Raw genomic sequence first — 7,142 nt, 5'->3', positions numbered from 1 at the left:
TATAAGGCCAATCATGTCTGGTTTGATAATTTTAAAAAGAGTACTGGCATCCATCGTGTAATGAGGCATGGAGAGGCAGCGCGTGCTAATGAAAAGGCTGCTGCTGAATTTGTCAATGAATTTCAAGACTACGTAGAGGCTGAGGGTTTTATCCTCCACCAAGTTATTAACTGTGATGAGAACAGAGGTTTTTGGAAAAAGATGCCAAGTGGCATACATCACAAAAGAGGAGAAGATGTTAGCAGGGCACAAACCAATGAACAACAGGCTCACTCTAATGTTTTATAGGAATGCTCATGGGGACTTAAAACTCAAGCCTCTATCAGTCTATCATAGTGAAAACTTGTATGTCTTCAAGAAGCATAATGTAATAAAAAGCAAACTCTTTGTGATGTGGAGGGCAAAGTTTGGGTCATGAGGCAATTTTTCACTGAGTAGATAAACGAAGTGTTTGGTCCTTCGGTGAAATAATATTTGCTGAAGAAAAAGCTCTACTACTTTTGGACGATGTGCCTGCTCGCCCTCCAGGCTTGGAGGATGACTTACTCAAGGATTTCAGCTTCATCACTGTAAAGTCCCTGACCCCCAACACTACTCCTCCCATCCAGCCCATGGACCAGCAGATCATTTCAAATCTCAAAAATCTGTACACCAAGGCACTTTCCCAGAGGTGCTTTGAGATTACTTCTGACATCCAGCTGACCCTCACAGAATTCTAGAAGGAGTATTTCAATATCCTGCACTGTCTTAACCCTATGGAATAGGCCTGGAATGAATTATCTTATAGGACAATTAATTTAGCAAAGAAGAATCTGTGGCCAGAAGCTGTGATTCAAAGAGACTTCAAAGGGTTTGAGGCTGACCCCAAGCCTGCAGGTACAGAGGCTACAGTTGTGCAGGATATTGTATCTTTGGGCCAATCCATGAGTCTGAGGATTGATGCTGCTGATGTTTAGGAGTTGGTGGGGGAACATTGTGAAGAGCTTAGCACTGAGGAGGTGCAGGAACTACATAAGTAGCTGCAACAAGAGATGGTTGAAGAGATTTCTTCAGGTGAGAAGGAGATAAGGAAGGATGTTCCCAGTTCCTTGCAAAAAGGTATGCAAAATGGATAGAAGTTCAAAATTTTGTGTAGAAGTACCATCCAAAGCTCTGATTAGCAGAAATGTGAATTTATTGAATGACCAAACAACTTCACACGTTTGAGGAATTCTGAAAAGAAGATAGAAGCAGTCCTCATTGGTTAAGTTTTTAGAGAATATGACAAAGGGTGTGTCAGAGCCTGTGGCACAAGTTGAAAAAAAGGTAAAAAAGAGAAATAACACCTGAAGTGCAAGTGCCCGATGTTCTACTGGAGGGGGACTCTCCTTCTAAGCCACACTCCATGTAATCTCTCCTCACCACTCTCCTCCCACCATTCCATTAGGCCATGGACTCTTCTCAGTACAGGTAAAGTGAAGTCTTATTTTATTTAATTTAAGTATTTATTAAATTTTAGATTTGTTTCTCATGTAAAGTAATGATATACAACCCTATCTATTATATATTGCCTTAAAAATGTGCATTGTCTATGGAATACATTAAATTTATTTACATTATTCCATATGGGAAAATTTGTTTGTACTTATTTTTGGTACTTATCATGCCTTTCAGAAATAAAGAACAGCGAGTACTGAGGTCCAACTGTATGTTTCAGTGTTCATGGTGCATTCTCAGTACAAAGGTAGTAAAATGAATGCACTTCCTTTCCTGGGTGTGGGATATGACACCCAGGGATGAGCCTCCTTGGCAGTGAAGGATTATTACCAAGTGCCAACTAAGAATGCATCTGGAATAAGACCCTGACTAATGGGGAAATATTAAATATAAATGAGTTTTTATGGCTAAGAGATTTCAAAGTGAGTCAGGAGACCATTCCAGAGGTTATGCTTATGCATATCTCAGCAGGATCTCATTGACTGCCACAGTAAACAGTGCCTCAAACACTGGGGCTCCTGAGGGCTCTAGAGACTTCTAGACACTATGGACAGGGAACACTATCTCAGGAATTTGGCACCCTCTCAGTGGGCCTTACTTTGGAACTTATGCTCACCAATGTAACAGAGTAGGATTAATTTATAGTTTCCTTACACATGGCTCTTCTGCTGCTTTTATTTGAACTTATAATTAGCACTATATGTGTGAAATATATTTCTAAGAGATTTAAATCTTTGGTCTGTTCATGTGCTGGTTGAGCCCTGAATCTCAGCAGAGTTGCAACACCTACTCTCTAGTTCATTGGACTTACCCAGGACAACTAAAAAGGAGATGATGATGAAGAGTGCCCATTCCAAGGACTAGAGAGTGTCTGCAACTGCAAACAAGATAGTTCCACCCATTTGCCCCATGGTATCTAAGTCCCCTCACAATTAGAAACATTTTGGGCAACACCATCCCCAAATCCTCAAGATAGGGGAATGAACAATGAACTAAAGTAGACTTATTAATATTCTGTTATAGAAATTATTATTCTAGTAAAGAAAGAACTTTTACCATTGATATAAAGGCATGGCCACCAGACATTCTGAGGGGAGGGAGAGGGAAGAATAGATGTAATATGAGGCTATTTTGGGGACACTTGAATTTTCCTACATGATATTGCAATGACGGATACAGGCCATTACATGTTTTGTCAAAACCTACAAAATTTTTCAGGGCAAAGTGTAAGCTATAATGTAAACTATAGGCCATGATTAATAGCAATACTTCAGTATGTGTTCATCCATTATAACAAATGTACCACACTAATGAAAGATGTTGTTAATGTGGGAATGTGTGGGAGTAGGAGTGGAAGGGAGTGGGGCATAAAGGAATCCCCTATATTTTTAATGTAATATTTATGTAATCTAAAGCTTCTTTAAAAAGTTTTTAAAAAGATTAAAAGCAGAGATGAAGGAAAATATGCATAAAGAAACAAAGAATATTAAGAAGGAAATGGGTAAGTAAAAAGAATAATTTGCAAGTATAAAAAGAAACGTAAAAGAAATTATGAGGATGAAAAGCATAATAGCAGAAATTAAATACACTAAAGGCATGCAATAGCAGATTTGAATAGGTAGAAGAAAGAATCTGCGAACTATAAGACAGGATGATGAAATTATACAGTCAGAAGAAAAACAGTGAAAAGAATTTTTTTAAAATTGAGTGATGTCTCAGGGATTTAAGTGATAGCATGGACTGCAAAAACGTACATGTCATGGATGTTTCAGATGGAGAACAGAAGCAAAAAAGAAGTGGAAAGAATATTTGCAGAAATAATGGCTGAAAATTTCTCAACTCTTATGAAAGACATAAATATCTATGTCTAAGAAGTGCATGAACTAGACTTAACAGATATATACAGAACATTGCATCCCAAAATAGCAGGATTACATTCTTCTCAAGTACACATGGATCATTGTCCAGGAATCCCCTGCTGGATCACAAAAAAAGTCTCAATAAATATTGTAAAAGGATTGAAATTATACAAAGCATCTTTTCTGACAAAATGGAATGATGCTTGGAAACCAATAACAAGCAGAGAACAGGAAAATCCAAAAATATATGGAAGTTAAGTAACACATTCTTAATCAGTGGGTCAAAAAGAAATTGCAAGGGAAATCAGTAAAGATCTTGAGATGAATGAAAATGAGAATAAAACCTGTCAAAATTATGGGATGCAGGGAAGGCAGAGATGAGAGGGAAACTTATGGCCCTAAATGCTGACATTAAAAAAGGAGAGAAAATCAAAGAAACCAAAGACTTACTTGCACACCTGGAAGAAGAAGAAAAAAATCACAAACTAATTCTAAAGCAAGCAGAAGAAAAGAAATATTAAAGATTAGAGCAGAAATAAATGGGATTAAGAATAAAAACAGGGAAACGGACTTGGCCCAGTGGTTAGGGCGTCCGTCTACCACATGGGAGGTCCGCGGTTCAAACCCCGGGCCTCCTTGACCCATGTGGAGCTGGCCCATGTGCAGTGCTGATGCGCGCAAGGAGTGCCGTGCCACACAGGGGTGTCCCCCGCGTAGGGGAGCCCCATGTGCAAGGAGTGCACCTGTAAGGAGAGCCGCCCAGCGCGAAAGAAAGTGCAGCCTGCCCAGGAATGGCACCGCCCACACTTCCTGTGCCGCTGACAACAGAAGCGGACAAAGAAACGAGACGCAGCAAATAGACACCGAGAACAGACAACCGGGGGAGGGGGGGAATTAAATAAATAAATAAATCTTTAAAAAAAAAAAGAATAAAAACAATAGAAAGGATTAGCAAAACTGAAGTTTGGTTCTTTGACAAGATCAATAAAATTGACAAACTCTTAGTAGGACTGATTTTAAAAAAAGATAATTGCAAAGAAGTAAAATCAGAAAAGAGACATGAGAGGGGAACATTGCCCCTGACCCCACAGAGATATACAGGATCATAAGAGGATGCTGTGAACAGCTTTATGCCAACAAATTAGACAATCTAGATGAAATGAGCAAATTCCTAGAAACACACAAACAATCTACACTGACTCTAGGAGAAGTACATCTCAGAAGACCAATTAGAAGTGAAGAAAATGAATCAGTCATCAATGATTCCCATCCTTAGGGCTTCCCAATGATGAGAAGCCCAACACCAGATGGCTTCACAGGTGAATTCTACCAACCATTCCATGAGGAATCAATACCAATCCTGTTCAAACACTTCCAAAAGAAACTGAAGGGCAGAGAACACTATCTCATTCTATGAGGCCAATACCGAAGCCAGATAAAGAGACTACAAGAAAAGAAAACTACAATTTCTTTTATCAATATAAATGCAAAAATCCTCAATGAAATACTTGCAAATCAAATCTAATAGCACATTAAAATAATTTTACACCATGATCAACTGGGTTTTATCCCAGGCATATAAGGATGGTTCAACATAAGAAAATCAATTAATTTAAGGCATTCAATTCATAAAATGAAGGGAAAAACACATAATCATTTTGATTGATGCAGAACAGGCATTTGGCAAAATCCAGCAACGATTCTTGAAAAAAGTCTTAGAAAAATAGAAATAGAAGGTCACTTCCTCAACGTGACAAAGGGCACATATGAAAAACCCATCACTAACATCATACTCAAAGATGAAAGACTAAAAGCTCTCTCTCTAAGATATGGAACAAGATAAGAATCCCCACTATCCCTATTGTTATCCAACATTCTGCTGGAAGTTTTAGCCAGAGCAGTTAGGAAAGAAAAGAAGGATCATCCAAATAATTGGAAAGGAAGAAAGAAAATATTCACAATTTGCAGATGGCATGACCCAATATATTGAAAGTCCCAAAAATATACAACAAAGGGAGTGAATGTAGCTCAAGTGGTTGAGTGTGTGCTTCCCATGTACAAGGTCCTGGGTTCAATTCCTGGTACCTCCTAAAAACAAAAAATCCAACTCTCATTGGGCAGCGGATGTTGCTCAGTGGTTGAGTACCTGCTTCCTGTGTACAAAGTTCTGGGTTCAGTCCCAAGTATCTCATTTTTTAAAAATACTACAACAAGGCTAGTAGAGCTAATAAATGAATTCAGCAAAGTGGCAGGTTACGAGAACAACATGAAAAAATTAATAGTGTTTCTATACAGTTATGAGCAATATGAAGAAAAAATTACACACAAAAATTCTGTTTACAATAGCAATGAAAACATCAAATATCTAGGAATAAAGTTATCCAACAATGTAAAGGACTTATACATGGAAAACTACAAAACAATACTAAAAGAAATTAAATAAGACCTAACTAAATGGAAGGACATTCCATGTTCATTGACTGGAAAACTAAAGATTTCAATTCTACTTCAAATGACTAGCAAATTCCAGGCAATTACAACCAAAATTCCAACAGCCTACTTTGCAAAAATGGAAAAATCAATTGTCAAATTTATTTGAAAGTGTATAGGACTCCAAATAGTCAAAAATATCTTGTAAAAGAATAATAAAGTTGGAGGACTCACACTTCCTGACATTAAATCATATGACAAAGCTACAGTGGTCAAAATAAGCATGGTACTAGTACAAGAATAGATATCTTGACCAATGGACTTGAATTAAGAGTTCAGAAATAGAACCTCATACCTATGGCAAATTAATTTTTGTCAAGGCTGCCAAGTACACTTGATGCAGAAAGTCTCTTTAACAAATGGTACTGGAAGAATTGGATATTCACACGCAAAAGAATAAAAGAGGACTCCTATCTCACACTATATACAAAAATTAACTCAAAATTGATCAAAGACCTAAATATAAGAACTAGGGCTATAAAACTCCTAGAAGAAAATTTTGGGATATATCTTCAGAATCTTGTGTTAGGCAACAGTTTCTTACACTATACTTAAAGCAAAAGGAATGAAAGAAAAAATAAATATGACCCCTTCAAAATTAAAAACTCTTGTTCCTCAAAGGACTCTGTCATGAAAGTGAAAGAAAACTTACTCAATGGGAGATATTACTTAGAAACCACATTTCTGAAAAGGGTTTAACATCCAGAATATATAAAGAAATCCAACAATCCAACAATAAAATGAAAAACAACCCAATTAAAAAAGAGCAAAAGACTTGAATAGACTTTTGCCATGAAGTACATACAAATGGCTACAAAGCACATGAAAAGGTGTGCAACATCTCTAGCTATTAGGGAAACACAAGAATGGCTACTTTTTAAAAAAATCAAAAAAAAAAATACAAGTGTTGGAGAGAATATGGGAAAATAGGGACACTCATTTGCAGCTGGTGGGAATGCCAAATGGTGTAGCTGCTGTGGAAGACGTTTGGCAGGTCCTTAGGGAGATAAGTATAGAATTATCATATGACCTGGTAATCCTGCTACCAGGTGATTATAGAAAAGTGCCATCATCAACTATAACAAATGTTCCACACCAACACATGGTGTTGGTGGTGGGGTGGGGTACGGGAATCTTGTATTTTGTGCATGATTTTTTGGTAAACCCACAATCTCTCTAATAATTTCTTAAAATAGACTTATCTGTAAGTTATTTGGTATTCTTATGCATCTTTGTATCTCCAAGGTCAAACACAAGATCTGGTTCATATTAAACATTCCATAATGGTTATTATCTCAATAAAATGAAAAATAAATG

This window comes from Dasypus novemcinctus, chromosome 3, assembly GCF_030445035.2.
Source record: "Dasypus novemcinctus isolate mDasNov1 chromosome 3, mDasNov1.1.hap2, whole genome shotgun sequence".
NCBI classification, from domain to species: Eukaryota; Metazoa; Chordata; class Mammalia; order Cingulata; family Dasypodidae; genus Dasypus; species Dasypus novemcinctus.
The sequence above is the reverse complement of the archived record's forward strand: the minus strand, read 5'-3'. Positions refer to the sequence as shown.